The 20,401-nt window shown below is 38.5% G+C and overlaps 1 protein-coding gene across 2 annotated transcripts in view; it reads right to left on the reverse strand.

The window, feature by feature from the left end:
• CDK14 (cyclin dependent kinase 14) overlaps positions 1 to 20,401 on the reverse strand; it is a 296,113-nt gene that overhangs the window by 264,115 nt on the left and 11,597 nt on the right. Inside the window, exon 1 of one of the 2 annotated variants that reach the window (XM_072328329.1) lies at positions 19,760 to 19,780. The exons of the other annotated variant lie outside the window; for it this stretch is intronic. The gene's annotated coding sequence lies outside the window, so the exon portion shown is untranslated. Of the gene's footprint in view, positions 1 to 19,759; positions 19,781 to 20,401 lie in introns of those variants that run through there. 2 annotated transcript variants of the gene reach the window in all.

The following is a 20,401-nucleotide window of genomic DNA, read 5'->3' on the forward strand; positions in this document are numbered from 1 at the left end:
GGAGAAGGCAAGGTGTGTTGATCATAGCAGTAAGGAGAGAGAGGCAGTAACCAACTCTTAAATGGCAACATAACAGGAATAGGCCATCTTTACACTAACTAATAAACCATGGAGTGAAAAAAAGATGAATAGTCACAACTTGCTCCACAGTTTGAAAATGCTTTATCTAGTTGCAGTAATTTCAGTTTTAAGAGTGATCTCATAAATAAACTATCCATGTACATATACACATTGTATAGATATGAAGGCAACAATCACAACACAACTAGTTCTCAGAATTCCTGTGCAGGCAGAAAAACTCCTCACTCCCATACAGGAGCTGAGAATGATGTATTCCGTATCCACTTTAACTGTACTCGTAAAAAAATGTTTCCTAGGAATCTGTTTGCTCACTATTGATCTACCTCTCTTTCTTTCACACATCACACAAACACTTCTTCAAACAGTGTTGACTGAACCTGATTCTCTTACATTGCACACAGATGGAAGTATTTTCCATGAGACTTTTGTGGTAATAAACACAGCAAAGAACAATTTTAAAAATGAATATGAAGACTTCAAGACAATTTGTAATAAAATAATATTGTTTGGGCAACAATTAATAGAAGTAGCAACTTCCTTAAAAGCTTTCTGTAGCAGAAATCACAGCCCTCAATATCACAAACAAAACTCAGAGAACTCATTTACTTGCTTCCACTTTAACTGAATACCCTCCAACTTCACATAAATCGTAGATTATTCCACAAGTGAGCGTTGTCTCATTAGAAGAACTATTTCTGTTGGTTTGAAATTAGATTAAGAATTACACAGCCTTCATCCATACAGAGAGTGTAATGCTGTAATGTGACGGAAAATGCAGCAATGACAGAAGAGCAGCAAGGTCCCAGGTTGCAGCAAGAGAGGACTTGCTCCAATGCAACAGCTCTGTGCACATAAACAAAGAAAACAATCTGCTTACCTTCAGATAGCCTCAGGTACATGGATATTTCAAGCAAGATAGCCTTGCCTCCACTGCCAACCAGTACATGAGGTCTGGGAAGGGGTGGATCCTGACTGCACCCCTCCCCATCACTCAGATGCACTGCATACACCTGAGCTCCCCTGGGCTGGCCCTGCCTTCCCACCAGGTGCTCAATCACTGTGACTTACCATTTTTGCTACAGAGAGAAAACACATTTTCTTCTGACTTTATTATCTACCCGTCTTTGCGAATTTAATGCTTTAAATATGTAATGTAATGTAACATGAAGGGAGGATCATAAAATTTGTAAAATTTGACACAACTTTCATTTGAGCCTTTTCAAAAAAAGAGGACTCTACATTAAACTGACCAGTAACAAAGTAAGCTTGGCTATGTCAGTGCCAAATTCAGGGTAAGTTCCTGAGCCAAGACAGCCCAAATGCTATGAAATGTGCAGAGCCCACAGCTGTTCACTGTTGATGTCCTTCTCAAAGACTCAAACAACTTCTGGTCTTTTCCAGCTGTATTAATTAAAAGCAATAACATAGTCTGATCATCAAATGGCATACGACTAATCCTGACAAAAGCTGTTCAATCAAATAGGTTGCTGGATGCTGAAACCCATGCTGTGTCTTAGAAGTGGATACATTCTCCATAAATAGGTTTTGCTTGCTTGTTGTTTTTTTTTTGGGGGGGGAGAAAGGGGAGGGACTGAGAAGTGCACAGTCAAGAACAGAATGTAGAAAAAAAAAATACCCTATAGAAACAAAACAGTCCTTTTGCCAACAAATCACTGGCAAGACAATATTTTATATCCAAAGGGGATATAAGCAGGAATGAAGAGCTGCACTGGAGACTATAACAACTTTACAAAGCACAAACTAAAGAATTCATTTTCAACAGGAGATCCCTGTTGCTTATTTCTTTGTTTTTAAGGTAGTTCCCAATAGCATAGCATACCCAACTGCATATCAGGCTTTATAACAGCAAAGGAACATATTTAACTAATTAAATCTACGCACTTTGGACACAAGTAAATTTCCCAGCTTTTTCAGTCACAGTGTAAGATTTAATTATCATTTAATGTACTCAGTCAGCCAAGTACATGCATGACTTCAAGTTTCATGGCTCTATTCTGTCAACGAGAAAAATAATTTTACAGGAAGGAAAAAAAAATACACTTTACATGATCTATTTTACCACCCTACTGTAATGTGTTGAATGACACAAAACTGACTCCTCGCTGACATACATCAAATACCATCCCAGCTCATTGGCATAACCTGTACTGACAACAAATACAGACAATTGCATCTCTATTCTATACTAAAGCTTTTAAAATATACTAATACATTAAGTTGTAGTTAATTAAGTTCATTATGTTTTAAAATGTGTACATCCATCTGAGAAAGTAATCCTCAGGAATGAACACTATTTCTTCTCCTTTCTTGCAGCTATTTTTAAAGGGACAACAAAAAAAAAACAAACAGCAAACAAATCAAACATTCTTCAGCACACAAGGAAACCATATCACAGTTACTGACATCAGATGCAACAGCTAAAATCTTGGCTTCCAGAGCTAGCAATTTTAAACTGCCTGGGCTAAGTAATTTCCCCAAAGAACACAAGCCATATGATGACCACTAGACACACTAATCTAATCTACCTCAGCTTCATCTATCTACAAAGAAAAGAAAAAGAAATACAGATGTATGCATACTGGAAGCGTTTCAGTATTAAGCAACTGTGGCACTAAATATGTTCTGGGAATTAATACATTTCAAGTTCTCATAGCTGATTACACAAACTTGAAGCCAGATGTGTTCCGGCAGCTGGACACCAGATCTCAAAGCCAGACCTGAATGAAAGAGGGAGGTAAGAGGAGTTTGAACTTAGCAGAAACCTATTCACTGCTTAAACAATATTTCCACAAAATGCCCTAATGTAAGAAACATTCCAGGCCACTTCATGCCTTTACTATTTTTTCTTTTTCTGCTGATAAAGCAGTTTTCTCTACTTATAAACACAAAGCAAATTATAGCATCCTAGTTTTCAAAGAATTTAATGAATTACTTTAAAAACACCTAAGCGTTGAAATCTATTGGCTTCTTTCAGTTCTCTTTCTCAACCATTTGATAACAGCAGTGACAGTGAAGCTCTACAGATCCATTCCAACAAACATTTATGATTACGGTGAACATACAACATTTGGCATCAAAAGAAAGCCTGGGAGCACACACAAAAGCCATGGGTTTTCTTCTATGTGTGAAGTCTTGAACACTACTGACTTCTTCACCACCCTTCCCCTGTCATGGGCAGGGCACCCACCTACTGCAGCCCAGTGCTGGCAAACTGCAGGCAAGGGGCACTTGGCTTTGTTAAGGAGTAATTTTTATCTTAAGTTCCAGAACAAATGGACAAACAAGCAAAACAACAACAACAACAAAAACCAATTAAATGCACAGCAGACAAGCACTGAGGGACACTAACTACAGAAGTGGAAGATGTGTCTCACTGCTACACCACCACTTTAGGTTACAAGCAGGAATAAGCAAAAAAGACAGCAGCTTTTGTAATCTTAACTGAATGCACTCTTGTGTTTCCTGGTGCTACTTCTTACTTTCAGTACTGTTAGAATGAGAGGGACCTCAGCCAATTTCTTTTTTCTGTTATCTGGATCTTAATGAAGTTTATGTCCCTGCTTGCTGTTAAATTGCACAGATTAGTAACATGAGTAAAATAAATGCAATCCTTCACATGATAAAGCTTTCAATTACCACATTTGAGAAGAAAAGCACAAACAAGATGTTATTTGGCACAGACAGAGCAGTTGTTGTCCAGGTTCGGAGGCTGGGCTTCTGTTTGAAAGGCTCCACCACCTCAGCCAAAAAAGCTCTTTACTTGGCTGGTTGCTATTAAAGACTTGTCAGCAGGAGAAAGTACCTTCCAACACCTTATGAACGCTGCTGCAATGAAATACAAGAACAAAGTACTATTTGGACTTATAGTTAGTTGAGTGTTGTGAAGCCATGGCAACAGCTGACACCACATAGTTGCACATAGATTAGGGATGCAAAGGAACACACACAGCCCAGAACCCATTTCCACACATTTAGATTTCTCAAAGCAGTTACCTTAGAGAGAATTATATTCTGCAGTTCTATCTGGAAATTTATCATATACCTGTATTTATGCCTCATCTGGCCTGCTATTAGAGAAGGGATGCATGCTTCCCTTAATCCCATTTATACCTACTCTTCTGAGATTAGGACCAGGTTAGCAGCAGTGTATGCTTGCAAGGTATTCCTATCAGATGCTTAGCACACAGCTGCTGACACTTCTTCAATAATCAGCCACACTTTACTCTTCAAGCCCTAGTCCCCGTGAGCTGATGCAAATCCAGCACAGAACTGTTGCTGAGGGCTGCTAATCGAAGTCACCCCCACTTCCATAGATGCAAGCCATTTTAGCACATCTCAGCACCACTTTTCTGGACCAATTAGTGACAGTTTACAACTGAGAACAGCCTGGGGGACAAGGGACTGCAAATCTAGTGGCAACAGAAACCACTTACTGTAGTAAGTGGCGGTGGAAGTGAGTGGCCTTGCTAAAGCATAGGATGCTCCAGCATGTTGTGAAAGCACCAAGCCTCAAATGGGGCACAGCTCCATCTGAACAACTTCACCAGCTGGTTTTGGATTAGGAAAGGTCATGTACCAAAATGCAAAATCATACTTGTAGCTGCTTGATTACATATCTCTTAATGAAGTACCCTAGATATTTTTTTCCTCTAGCCTCCAAAGCTGTCACAGATTCAATGTATCAATGGCTCACAACACTCAGAACAGAATCAAAGCATCTTTTCCAGAGTGACTCCTTTTCATTAACTGATACCAGTTCTGCTGTGCTCATTTCTTGTGAATGCTTCAGAGGAAATTGCTTTGGACAGCAGAACTGACACCTCTAGCATCCCTCCCATGAGCTGACTTGCTTCACAGGTAAGCTACAAAATGTTGCAAGACATATTTCCTCACAGGCATCTCCATGCATACTGTGATTCAGAAAGAGAACACCTGCACAGACACTAATAAAAGCCTCCATACACACATCCAACAAGTGCCTCAGCATCCAAGTTCCCTCACATGCTCCCCATCATTCCCTTTCCTCTGGCAATACCATCAGGCCAACCACCTTTGATTACCCATCTCCTTCTTTCCTTTGCCTTCTGTGCTAGAAATAAGGCTTTTGCCTATTTGTTTTCTAACATGCTGAGCAAAGCTACAAGAGAATCTGCTTTGTGCTTCAAAGCATTGCTCGCTGATGGGAGAAATAAATGATAGTATTTTGCTCCTGCTCTTTCCCATGCACTATGGTTAGTAATGAAGGTAGCCTATGCACACACTTACACAGTCTTAGAAAAATTAAGCATTCATAAATCCTAGAGGGGCCTTGCTAGTGCTCCAAAACTGAAGGAAGCGGCAGTAAGTGTCCCCAGCCATAAACCTACTCTGAAGTTCTTCTGCCAAGCCTAGTTTATTTATACAGTTTGCAGAACTACTTAGGCAAATGTTTTACTTTCAAAGCACGTATAGCTCTTTTCAAATGGCTCATGATCCCCAGAAGAGCCAGGGGAAGGAAGAAAAAGAAACAAACATCTCAGGACATGCATATCATCTGAGCAAGCCTCTGTCCCAGCTGTACTTCCCTCATAAGTATATAATCACTACATCCTGCATACCTTCCACTGATGGAGAAATGCTCCAATCTGCCTGTCTAGTTTTAAAATACGGGTATTTGTGCTTAAATGAGAAGAAAGAAAAATAAGGCTATCCATCCACTTCATTAGAGTATGCTCCAAAGAATCTTTGTAAGTTTTGGTTTCATCTTGTATTTTTACAGTATGGCAACTTTACTTGTGTCTTCTGATTGAGAAACCAAACAAAAAGCAGGGAGACATTATCACAGTGAAACAGTTAGGCAAGAAAATTCTTGCTTTTTGCTGAAAATAAAAGAGCCTGGAAAGATAGCAATCAACCTCAAAACACTACCACACACACCAAAAAAAGTATTCCAAAACACATTCACAAACGCACTGAAGAAGTGGTACTTTTCCATACTACCTGAAACATGCATGAAAAGAAATGGTAAGATACCTGAAGAGTAATTTTAGGTATCACTTTAAAAATCCTCATTCTGTAACATCTCCATTCCATTCCTGCACATTTCTTGTTTCCTGCATACTGAAGCTAGTGATGGAAGTAAAACAGGAAATCATATCCTTCTGCACAAAGCACTTTCAGCTAGAAAAGGTTCAGAAATCTAAATTCACTGCCTTCTCTCGGTAATTCTACCAGAGATGAGCTCTCAGGATCACAACTGGTAGGAAATCAGAACAGACAAGTGATATATTGCTACTCTCTGTTGCTTGAATCTCACCAAAAATACACTAAAGCACTTGCTAGTTATATTGATGAAGTGACCTTATCTCTATTTATCTAAGTAAGAAAACAGACAACGTTGTTGATCAATCAAACTGTTGTCACTTGCAGCCTACATTCATATACTAACTTAACTGTAATAAGTCGGTTAACACCTTCCTATCATCACATTTTAAAAACGGATACACTTTTCAAGCAATTCATCTGGGAAGATCATTTTCTACGTTACTGAGATAGTCAGACTGCCCCTTTTAGGAACTTGGAAATCACTCATACACAATTCTCAACTTTTATTTCAATCTTTAAGGACAAATCAGCTTCTCCTGCTGTATTAGAAAAGCTCCACATTCTGTCAGATTTAATTTATAAGAGCCAAGGTGTCCTTTCTCCCCTCAGTATCTTTACATACACTTGACAGGAACTCATTAGGATGCCTGCTCACACCTGTAATATCTATGCAGTACCAAACAAAGTACAGTGCAAAGATGACAACAAATCTATGAAAAGGAGAATTACAGATGAAGATTTAGGATATGCAGTCTGTCAGAACGTACATCTCACACATTTCCTTTCAAATATCAAGCACAAATGCTACAATGGATCACCTACATCTGTAACACACGGACTTCCAATTATATGTACATTTTAGAATTCAGATTTTTTTCTGGGTAAATGCCCTTCAAATACAGTTAATGTTTCTTTCTCATTAATTAATGGGAACTGTTTTGTTTGTTTTTGTTTTTGTTTTTTTTTTAATATTATTTTAATATTAAATATTAAAATGCATTTGAAATAAGATGCTATATAAAGCATGAACTCTTGCTCTTCTTTCTAGTGCTGGCAATAGAAATTTGTCTCTTGTCTGCAGGAGCTCCCAAATGACAAGACCCTCAGACAAAATTAAAACAATTCAAGGAGTCATTCATCCTAGCAGTTTGAGTGCTGATGTGATTATACCACATTTAGAGCTTCATGTCAGAATCTCCATTCCCTGATCAAATGACATTTCTCAAGTGCTTAATCACTTCTCAAGATATTTTTTCTTTACGTATGCACATGCAAAGCACCATTCTCAATTTCCGCTCGTTTTCCCACTTTTTTACCTCAGGGTAATAAAATTTTGGTTCACTCCACCTGCAAGACAAAACCATGACTATATCGAAGAAACAGTTGCTGTCTCAGTAGGCCATGCCAAATCTATCTAAGTAAAATCCTTAGCCATGCATTTTCAGCTTAAATTACTTCAACTTCCTACATTTCAGTGCATTATCTGAAGTGGAGATAATAATCGTTACTTACAACATGGGCAAAAATAATGCAAATTACCAACATGCTCTGGAAACAATTTCCATTTAAATTCTACAGACAGAAGCCGTTAATCAAGAATTATGAATGTTCTCCAACTTTAGCCACCCCTTAACAGACCTGTCTGACTTTGAACAAGAAAATATATCCCAGACCTTCCTCTACTCCACAGCCTCGCTCCTCTGCAACTTTCTAAGCACTGTTTCCCACCTGGCAAGTTCCCCATAATTCTGCTCTGTATGCTTTTTTTTCCCTTTATTGGGTCTCTTCAGCTTGTACCAAATGTTCTGCCTAAGAACAGTCACACCTGATCCGGACAAAAGCCCATCTACCTCAAGTTTTGGCCTCTGAGGACCAAGCATGAGAAGTACACAAGCCAGCCACACAGGCAGCTCTTCCTTGCCGGTCTTAGTCCGAACAAGCACATTCAAGGTATGGCCCAAGGAACTTTAGTTGTACAGCCCTTCACAAACAAGTACAGAAACAACATACAATTGATTTTCAAGTTTACCTCAACTTCAGTGTCTCCTCATACTGTGACAGTGAGCTCCATAGCTTAGTCATGTGTTACATAGAAAGTATTCTTTTCACACAATTTAAATTCCGTTGGCTAATGAAGGGCCATTTTAGTACCCTCAGTTCTTTTCCGGGACATCTAATAAATAATTCCCAGTGTTCTTCCCCAGTGCAGTTCCCAGTTTCATCGAATTCCATCATATTGGCATTAAGTTGTCTTTTCCAGCCTGAAAACTTCTAGTCCAAACAATCAGTAACTCCCCCATACCTATACTGTTACTCCACATTTATAACCATCCTTTTCTTCCTAACTCCCACATCACTTTTGAGATTCTGGAGATCAAATGCTACAGGAGTATAATATTTTTGGTTTCACTGTCTCCAAATTTCTCTTAAACTTCCATTTGCCAATTTGATCACAACTAGCCTCTCTATCCACCTTCTTAAGAATCTTGATTTTTCAGGGGATGTCTGAAGAGAACTCTGTGGCCTTCCCCATATTTTTCTCCCAACCCTTGCACCAATAAAAGAAAGGGAGAAGCCACACTCCTTCCTTTCTTCTTTGCTGTTGACAGATGTTCCATCACAATACATTTTATTTTTCCCTTTAACACAAACTCTATATCAGTAGCTGCGCACAAGACTTGATGTTCCCTAAATATTTTCTCTTGAATGCAAGTCATTCAGCACACTAAAATCCACAAGGAAAACAGGCAGATAAGAGAGCACAGATATGAGATACCATTATGCCAGAATACATGAATGAGTCAACTGTTTCTCTTTTGATCTGCAAACAACTACGGATGTCCAAACAACGAAGCTTTGCTTCACAAATGAAAGGGAACTAGAATGCTTTTCCCTCACTTTTTTAGCAGTCTGAGTCCTTTTGTCCAGAACTCTGGGCCTGCCTTTTTCCAACAAGGCAGTTTTGCTCCTGAAGCTTTGGAGCAAGCCACCACAGAGAATTTGTGCTGACTTCTTGTTTTGGGGAACCATATTTAAAGATGTGCACTCAGAATAGGAGCTCCAGACCTGGCTGCACTGTCTGGTTTCATGCCATTCCAAAGCACTTAAGTGCTCTGGTAAGTTGCCTGCTGCTGTTTGTTACAACACCTCAAAAACTAAGCAAGCTGTAGTAGGTCTGGCTGGCATGGAGTTTATTTTCTTCATAGCACACTGCTGCTGTTTACATCTGTGACCAAACAGTGCTGATTACACCCCAGTGTCCTAGCAGCGCTCACGCAGCATCAGTGGCTTCTTTTTGTCTCTTCTGAGGTTCATAGTATCATCATAGTATCATAGTATTGTGCGAGTTGGAAGGGACCTTAGAGATCATCGAGTCCAACTCCCAGGTTTCGAGCCCCCTGTGTAGCGAAGCGGCACTGCTACCCCCTGCGCCACAGGGGGGATTCGAACCTGGGCCCTCCAGTGCCACAAGCAGCAGCTTATACCACTGTTCCTTCCAACATAAACTACAATATGATTTTCTTTCAGATTAACTTCTTCTATACAGAACTGTCTTATTACACACTTAAAAGTTCACACAAAGCTAGTGATAGCTAGTGGTCTGCTAGCTCTGTGATACCAATAACAGTGCAAATATCAACTACATTGCAAAAAAGTCAACACAACAGAGCAGAAATAAAGAACTAATAGCCTCATATTTTAAAAATGCTAATTTGAGACATGCAGCACTCTTAACCATAAGCACCAACAAAAAGAGAACAGAAAATGAAAGTGATTCCATAAAAGTAGATATACATATACCATACAAAGACTGAACTGCTTAACGTATGCAATAGCCTATAATATATTACTGTGTGTTGTGGATTAACCCAGCAGGTGGCTCAATACCACACAGTTAGTTGCTCACTACTTCCTTCCCAGTGGGATGGGGAGAACCAGGAGGGGAAAAAAAAATAAAAATAAAAAATAGAACATGTGGGTTGAGGTAAAATTATTAACTACGATAGAGAGAAGAAAAGCTTAATAATTATGACATATTATATATATATATATATATATATATATATATACACATATAAACATATCTAAGAGGTGATGCTCAAGCAATTGCTTACCACCCCCCAAACAATGCCCAGTTCACCCAGTGAGCAGCATGAGAGTAAGATACTTTCCTACCCCCCTTCAAAACTCCTTCTGCATGACACCATATGCAATGCAATATCCCTTTGGCTATGTAAAGTCAGCTCGCTTAAAAACAGATATTTAGGCTGATCAAAAAATTTCCAGTGATCAAAAATGTCTCCCCCTACAATTGTTTTAGATAAGCTAACATTTTATTATTATTATTATTATTATTATTCAGGACCAAAAACAGAGATAGATGTGTCTTCTCACATCCCCAAGACAAAGTTATGAGGTGATCACAAAATCCAACTGGACTATAAAATACAGAGGCTAAAGCACTATCAGCTTCTCTATGGTGACCTGGATCCTTTCCGAGAGTAGGAGAAAGGAAGTTTTCTTGTCCCATTACAAACTAAAAAGCATCAGAATTCTCAGTACTCTGAAGGACAGATAAAATATTTATTTTTGTGCTGAAAGAGTTAAGCTTATTACATGTCTACAGCAAAGGAACCTTTACTCAAATTTGACATTAAACAAAACTGTACATATGCATAAACACCCAAGAAAAATGCCTACAGAGATTCCCAGGCATGAAGGAAACAGAATACAAACAAATTAAAGTAAGTCCCTATGGTCCCATTTGAAAATAATGCACAGGAAACCAAGACGTTGATGAAACTATTCCTAGTAGGAATGTTTTTCTAACTAGTAACAGGAACTGGAGGAAAGTAGTTTCATTTTATTTTGAAGCCTTGAAGAATTATTAGGAAAGCAGAAATAATTCTAATGATAAGCAAGCATTTTATTAAGCAGCACTTCCTATGATGCTCGCAAAATTGTAGAGAATGAAGTCACATTTTAAATCATATTTCAGTGATGTGACTTTTCCTCTCCACAGAAAACCCTCATATGCCTTCACTATACTCCATCTTCTTTTCATTGTTCTCTTCATTCTTGTTTCTTGGCTTCATGTTGTACTACACTGAGTTTGCCAGCAGCTCAATAGATTAGGTGGACTTCCAGGAGACAACTATTTTCAGCAAAGAATTTATTTTGTTCTCTTCATTTATTCCAGGCATCTGAGAAAGATGAGTCAAGAACTGCAAAAGATTAACCTATACATAGCTATGATTAAGCATGGAGTTTCACCAGAAGTAGTATCGTTTAACAAGTATTATCTCTAGAAAACACTACCAGGTCATTGCAATTTTCAGATGTTCCGAGCTCTGAGCAGTAAAACCCAAACACATGAAAGCCAATATTGAATTGAACCACTCAGCCCAGTTTACTTTCTCCATCACTCAGTAGACAAGCATTCTGATTTGTGCTGGGAGCACATGCCCTTCAGTGAGAGTCACCTCCAGATGGTTCTCATTTGCCCCCTCCTTCAACATCTGTCTTGCTGCCCAGACATGCTTTGTTCTCCCAAATATTGGGGAAAATCCAACACACACCAAGCCCTGTGAAGGCTTTTGTCACAACAGGCCCTGGTACCCCTTTACTAAAGGAAGCCAGACAACATGGGGTGATGAGATCAGTTCAATTAATTTGATTAATTCTCTCCACAAAAAATAAATAAATAAATAAATATTCTCTTTCTGATTTATTTTTAATCACCTCATCCACATTATTCAGAATTTTACACATCTATCATATTCACCCTTGGTGGTCTTTTCGAGACATAACAACCCATGACTATTCAATTTCTCCTTACAACACAGCTGTTCCATATCCCCATAACAGTTTGTCTCATTTCCTTCAGCTCCAACGCCTTCCCAAACAGACTCCAGAAGGCACCTCAACAGATTAGCAAAGGAAGTGAGAGCCAAGAAGGAAATGGTGACCCCTTTCTTCATAGGTATACAAAGGAAGAACATCCACAACTCCTTCTGTCACCTCCTCAGCTCTTTCATACCTTCACTGTAAAACCAAAGAAGCAAGTCAGCACATCTCCTGTCTATAAAAGCTAAGAACACACCAGCAACACAACTGCTAGCTTCCCCTACCAAATCATTCCTGCTAACATGAGAAAAGTCGTTTATATCAAGCACACAGATGGTAAAGTTTATATAGAATATGTATAACAGATAAAGGCAGGATGAAATGGCCAAGTCAAGACACAACCTGCCAAACATGCACATCTGTAGTATGAATACATCATTTCATAGACAGCAATTTATTTTGTATTTGCATTCATCTACAGACTAAACTAGTTTTAATAGGCTTAAAACCAATGTCCAATTTTCACTTACATTAGAGAACAGATTTGTTTCTTAGTCATTGCCTTTAAGGAATGAAAAAAAAAAAAATCACACTGTAAATATTTCTGATGTCCTAGTTGCTTCTTAATCATGCATTTGTTTATAACCAGTTATTTTATAATGTGTATTATAATACTATATAATAGCTGTATATATTACACATAATGTATGATGCACTTTTTATTATATAAGTAGACAACAGAGTGAGATTTATATAACTCTATATACAGACTGATATGTGTTACAGAGATCTATAGTTGCAGAGTGAGAAAACTCATTTTCTAAGAGAAGCTTAGGGAAGAGTTCATTTGTTCTTGGTACGGCCATGTAAGATTTAAGAGCAGGGAAGGAGAGGGAAGTGAGGATGTATAAGAGCTTCATTTAAACCGTACAGAAGCAGTACGTATCAGGCTGCAGTAGAATTATAGAGACTACGTGCAGAAAACTTATGTAAGATATAATTTTCTCTCCACGATGAAAAGAAATATTCTCTTTCAAAAAGCACATTACAGAATATCCGAAAGTCTAGCTTATATGCATGCTGCAGTTGCAAGGGACAAAAATATTTATGACATGATTTCTACATTGTCATGTTAATCACTTCTACACCTCTTGTCAGACATCAATCAATGCTGCTAACATTTATCTGTGCAATAACCATTGTTTTCAACGAAAAAATTACAACCTTCTGCCTGTTTCTCTTACTAAGTACCATTTTATGAATCAAGGCTCTGACTCTACAAGCACGCAAGTTTTTGACATATCCATGTGTTTTCTTGGAAGTCAGTGAAACTCCCGGTGCACAAAGCAGAGTGCATTTTATTATTCACAAAAATAAAAATCTCTAAAAATTTAGGAAGCCAATAATCTACTTCAGTTGCCAACTGAGAAACACGTGATGATATTTATTAACTGGTACCTAAGCTGATGAAATCATGTAGGCTAATACAACAATAAGCTTCTGAAATGTACTTTTGCGATAGAATTCTAGATCTTTTCACTTCTATCTGAAAAAGGAGAAAAGCAAGGCTCACCAGCCTTGAAGATTGATGACAGATAACAAAAAAGTAGAGAATGATGAAGTTGAGGACTGATGTTTAGGACCTGTCTAGATCTTCCTTAAGTTATAAAAAGTGATGGCAAGAGGTCCATAGCTCACACTAATTTTACTAAGATATTTATGATATTTTTTAGTGCACAGCTAATGTCCTTTTAATTAGAAATGCCAAAACACACCTGAACACTGGAGTTTTGTTTTGTATTTCATCATTTGTCTCAGTTGTTAACTTGAGCCATTAGGACAAAAAAAAACCAACAAAAACAAAACAATCTCTACAATACACTACCCCATGGCTGATTTTGCATGATTTGCTTTGGGATTAATTTTTTAGTATTTCACACAGTAATTAGCTACTTTGGGAGCAAACCCTCTCTAGGGGAATATTAATTAATTACAGTCATGTTGTTTATTAATGCATGTTTCTCCTTTCCAAAACTGTACAGAGAATGAACATAATTTAGTCCCTTCTCTTATAAAGATAAATTAATAATAATTCTGTTTTACGGTACAATTAATTATGGGCCAGTTCTAAAGCATCCCTAAGTTTGATCAAGTAGAAGCCTAGGGGTACCATTTTTTAGCATAATGAGCACAATCTTTTGAGCTCTTCTATTGAAAAAGTTTGGCACTCAAGACCAAGCTTCAAGAACAGGTTTGCAGGATACAAGCTGCTATTACAGAATGGCAACTCTACAGTAACAGTATGTTAAGGGGTAACTCCAGACAAATGCAAGTTAATATAAAGCAGCTTACTCTTTAAAGTTATGTATGTGACCATATGCCCAACTCAGACAGAAAACTGAAATAAAGGGATGCTACACATTCAAACATACAAGTCATTTGATTGTGTTACGTGCATGCTGATGGGAACATAACCCTTTTCCATTAAGAATACAACACCATTATAGTCACCAAATCTCAGAATCATTCCTAGAAATCCAGGAAAAAGCAAGGAATGGCAACCAGGAGTCCTGTTGAAAACTAATGAGATGAATAATTTTGGCCATACTCTGGGTCCATGACTATTTTTCCCACATAGCATTTCTTCATGCTAAAGCCAGGGCCAAAACTGGGAACGTTTCAGTGTCAGGCCCATACGCAGAGGTATCAGACAATCTATTTTTCAGAAGAGGTTGAAAGATTTTTGAACAACAACTAAATTAGAAAAATAGGAAAGACAAACATACACTCAGTAATACATGTGATGGGATACTCCCTCTTCTCCTATGTTTATGGAGGAAGAATCACATGCTAACATCAGTTCTTCCCCTCTCCTCTGTACTACCTAAAAGCAAGACTAATCAGTACACAAAATAAAGAAAGCTGTTCTCTTATGCCATCCTTCCCCAAGCTTTAGAAGCATCCTTTGGAAAGAGAAAATTCAAGACACAAAGCAGAATTTCCCTCCTTTGCCAAATCTTACGTCTACTCTCATTCTTGCAGCAGCAGTTATTTCCTCTTTCCAGACGAATCATCAGGAGTCTCAGAATACCTGCAAAAGTTTGCTATGAGGGAACGATTCCAGAAGAAAGAAGCCTTATATCCGCTAAATGCATATAGTCATTTCAGGCTTCATAAATGCAGGTGTTTTCCATCTATAGGTTGCTTTCTCAGAGCCTCTTGCTTTTGAAACTAACCAGCTGAAGAGAGCAGAGGTGATAAGCTTAATAGCAGATACTACGCATATTAATAAAAAGTTCTTCAGTGAAACAGGAGATGAGAGGTAAAATTATGCAAGCAGAAAAAAACTGAACCAGCAATAAGCTCCGTGTTACTCTCCTAGAGTATCAAATTCTAAGGGCTTAGGGAGGGAAAAAAACAGGATTTTTGCAGAGGTGTCATAGTCAAATGAGTGATGGATAGGAATGAGCTTCTACAGCTTTTTATTACAAACACTTCTAGAGAATCTTCACATCTGGATTTCTTTTAACCTTTCATAAACAAGTGCTTTGAAACAGTACCTCTGACATTCTTTATAGAACTTTGACCACAAATATTTGCAGTGCAGCATATGGAATTACATCCAAAGGAAATTACCTCTCCTTGCAAAAACATTTGAAATATTATCGGTGCTCATAGATGACAAAACTAAAAGTTATTTGCTTGAGACACAAAGTGATACAAAAACCTCCAGATGGATTGTAGAAAGAAATTAGCCTGCAATAAATTGCATGAATCACACAGTGGTTGAGACTGGAAGGGACAACTGGATTGTCTCCCCATCTCCTCCACCAGAACCCTCATAATAAACATGTTTCCTGATGGTCAGAGAGTAGCTGCTGTGTTGCAGTTTGTATCCATTGTCCTCTGTCCCGGCACTGAGAAGAGCCTGGCCTTATCCCCTTTGCATCTTTTACTCGTGTACTTTTAGACAATCTTCTCCACAAGCCACAAGTCACCTCTTTCAGCCTTCCCTTGTAGGAGAGCAGCTTTCTTCCCTTAATTATCTTCACAGCCCATTGCTGGACTCTGTCCAGCATGTCCAGGTTTCCTCTTGCTTTGTGCAGCCCAGAACTGAACCCAGCAACTACAGCTGTGGCCTCATCAGCACTGAACAGTGGGGAACAGTCACCTCCCTCAACCTCTTAACAACTGTCAGTCTGATGCAGTCCAGAACACCATTAGACATCTTTGCAGCAAAAGCCAATGGATGGCTTACATTCAGCTTGGTGTCCACCAGGATCTTCACATCTTTTTTCTGCAAACTGCTCTGAAACATAACTTTTAGGAAACAATGTAGCCTGGTCGTAGAGATGGAGCTTGCTCATTTTTCTAGCCTGAATTTCATCTTGTAAAAGTTAAGGCACACAGTAGTCGCCTGCATGACTTGTTGTTACTGTCCTTCAAAGAGGCTCATGGCATTACTGACAGACCATGAGCACAAGCTGTATGACCAGTAATGTGGTTAGACAGCACAGGTAGACTTACAAAAGTTCTGTCTAATTCATGCCTGTATCACTGATTTGCTATCCATGTTTTAAATTTTGAAGAAAGCTAAGCAGCACACTCAGTACAATTAATAGTTTCCCCCTAAATATCTCCTATTTCCTCTATGGTCTTTGGAAAAAGAAATCAATTTTCTGCCTCTCTCTGCAAGGGGCCTCTCCTCTCTCTATATATAATTTATTTATCTTTACAAGTGGTAGAAACAGAGCGAGGAAGACTGTCATGGCATTTTTCCATAGTGTAATAATGAAATAAACTGGATTAGTATATTTTCATGATGAGGATCCTCTCACAGAAGTACATCTACTCCAAAGTCTGACATTACCACTGAACCCTATTAGAGTCTTGGAATCACTTCGTGGACTCACCAGCTCATCAATGACAATTAACTCCTGTGCTCTGCTGGGTTCTATGGGCATACATTCAAGTAGGTGTTCTATTTGAAGTTTGACTTGTGACATCAAAATGAAGCATCACCTCAAGTGTAAAAATCCACATCGTTCCTACCACACTTCTGCAAGAATGAAGTAATTAGCGCTACAGCTACTGGAGTATCTCAATTAGACCTTTGATGATATTAATGCAGAAAACAGAACATTCAGAAAATGAGTCCCAGTTTCCCTGGTAGTATTACTCAAACATTCTGGAGCCTTCTCTCATGAAAATAACTAACATTTTTACTTTTGAAATAGCATTTTGCTGAATATCATCACTTTGGTTTCAAAGTATGAGCTTTAACATTGTCTTACATCCAAACGTAATGCACCATTACGCATTCTCTCCACACCACTGAAAATAACTGTTTGAGCTATAAAAAAAAAAATAATACATGTACTTAGTCTAGCTCCTAACTGCTAACATCAAAGTTAATATCAAAATTTTCTTTTTTTCTTTTTTTTAAACTGATTTGAACAGAAAGTCCTGAAGTGTTACAGCATGCCTCTTTAAGGGCAAGCAAACTGAGCACACCCCTTCATCTTCTCTGAATTTCCGTCCCAACTTGACAATAGCCAGGCATTTAACTGAGCCATACTGCAACCACATAAATAAATAAGGCATCCCAAGTATTTCTCCAGATGTTCTTCTCTGGTTTCCAGAATTCCGTGCATCTCCAAGGTCAGCATGGGAAGCCTGTAACATCCTGTTTCTAGATGGTACTTTCTTTAGAAAAAAAAATATATAGATAGATAGATATTCTTCAAACGAGACAAACCTACAGTCATGGGAAATTCTGCATATTTAGAAACTAAGAATAATAACTAACACAATGAATGGAACTGGCATCATACGTGTAAGCTAAAAAACTTTTTTTTCTGAGCAGGCATAAATTATTATTCTAACAGTAAAACTGCACTAGTACCTGTCATTAGCAAAGCAGAGCATGTTATAGATAATTTAATAAAGATGCTTAGACAGCCAAGAAACACATGGAAGCCACCGAGGTGCACTTGGCACCACACTCAGCAGTGCACCACAGGTAATGCAGCAGCAAGCAGCCTGTGGGTGCTCCCTGCTGTCTCTGCCTGCTACCTCTGACATGTGAGACCAACCTCTGGCTGTGCTCCTGGGTTCCCTGAAGCTGCCCTTCAACCAGCAAGCACTTCAATAGTATCCCACTTTTGTCTTAAGACTTAACCAACAGCCACCATCTTTGGACTACAGTGCAGCTCTGGCCACTGTACTGAGTAGGAGGAAGTTAAATGAAACCTGACTGGAAAATACAAGTGGTTCAACACCTGCTTCTAACTCCCAAGTCTGAAAAAGGTGAACATCTAGATCACATGCAGAAACTTAATTCAGATTAAGTAACTAGCTCAGGAGAACCTGCTAACTAAAATTGTTGATATGACCATTATATGCTCAGTCTGTGGTCTTGGCACCATAATTTTATCCCTAAGTTTTCAGCAGCTTTCAATCTCAATTTTGGTCAATAAATCATTGTCACTATTTCATATTTAAATAACTACAGTATTCACATTTGAATTATGAAACTTGGCATGAATACTGCCATACCTAGATACAGCACTATATCCAAGTACGGCAGTACTAGCAGGACTGTGACTCGACTGGCTCTAAAGTACATAGCTTAGCTGGAAGGGAAAAGGGGTAAACAGATACTAGAATGAATAGAAAAAAGAGGTAAAGCAATAACAATTTCCTTAGGCCTTAATATCACCAATATGATCAAAATGACATGTTGTGCACATAAATCCACTTTGCTTAAATAAACTAGTCTTAATCTGAGATTTCCTTTCCTTATCCCTTCCATATACATAAGCAAGGGATATCAATTGACTCAGAATCTTCATTACTATGAATGGTATCCTGCAAATAGTCATCAATGATACCACAACACAGCAGATGAAGCATTACACACACCAAATTTCTCAGAAAAGAGAAGAAAACTACACACAAGCTATTTATTTTCATTCCTTCATGAGAAGAGCATTTAATTATAGTCCCATGTATGCATCTTACAGAAGAAATAATTTAAAGAGGGCCATGAAGTACAAGAAAGGTAGAAGAGAGAACCATCAATGATGGCATTCAACTACTTTTTGTCTTGCAACTAGTACACCACCCAGCGAGGTCAAGAACAAGAAGCTACTGATCCCATTGGTAACATACTCTGTTTCGCTTCTCCACCTCATTTAGTCTGCCATTAAATTACTACATCCTGTGTATCCAAAGAAAGGATTTACACATAAGTGCACTTCATCAAAATATTAATAGTTTATAATCTGACTCCACGTCTCTGGAATGCATATATCCTCTCATCTGACCAACCGAAACATCCCACACACAAACACATGTCCAAGTGACAGAAGCAGAAATTCATCCCATTTTTCAGTGCTTCCCTAATGTTTAAAACATCTTCCTGCTGGCCAGAACAGAGGTTAAAACTTCTTTATTGCAGTGTTTTGGCCAGAGCCTCACAAATTGCTGCTCTAAGCATGAATTCACATCAAGTTGTGCTTTTTTGCCTTATCCTTTCTCAAAGAAAAACTACACAAAAGGCACACACATTAACTAGTGACACAAACATATCTTCTATTGCATACCCATACGAGAAGGAAAGGCAGAGGAGTACAAGCAGTTTCATAGTTGCCTTAGCTATTTTTCTATCAAAATGAAAATAGGCACTTTCTGAAAAGCATGGATGTACTGTCAGCAAACTCACCAGGCAGAAGAATGCACAGCTTAACACCACAAGTGGGTGAGGCCAATAGCTAAACCGTAGTTGTCCAACAGTTGTTTTAGGGATACTCCCAGACAAAAATTCTTCCCAAGCACAACAGAGTTCTCAAATTTTGATCTCTGTAAAATCTAGGTTATCCAACAACAAAAGATCAATTCCTGTTCTGAATGAGTAAAAGGTCAATGTGAACCTTCCAAATGATCTCTGATTTTGCTTCAAAGCCTTGAAACTAGGCACAACAAAGCAGCCATCCTCCAGCCAATTTTGTTTGGATGCTTTTACACCAGCTGCTGGATGTTTATCAGCTTGCATTGCTATCACCTGGACCTGCTTCTGATGCATCCCTTTTCTCCCAGAGCCCTCCTTTCTTCCACATGCAACAATCAACAGGGAAGTGACAATAATCCCTAGCAGCCATATCAAACATGGAATACAGGTAATTCTCTGAGAAACTGAGTGTGTCCAAAGGTTGCTGCCTGTTTTAAGCCATAAGAAGTTACACAGAGACATTTCTACCACTGCCAAAGAAGGCATCTTTCATACAGCTCATCAAATAAGGAGCCTCTGCACTGCAGCAGAAACACTGCATTTGTTCCCCTCCATCCATTCTCCTCATTCTCAGAC

Source organism: Excalfactoria chinensis, chromosome 2, assembly GCF_039878825.1.
Source record: "Excalfactoria chinensis isolate bCotChi1 chromosome 2, bCotChi1.hap2, whole genome shotgun sequence".
Lineage (NCBI taxonomy): Eukaryota > Metazoa > Chordata > Aves > Galliformes > Phasianidae > Excalfactoria > Excalfactoria chinensis.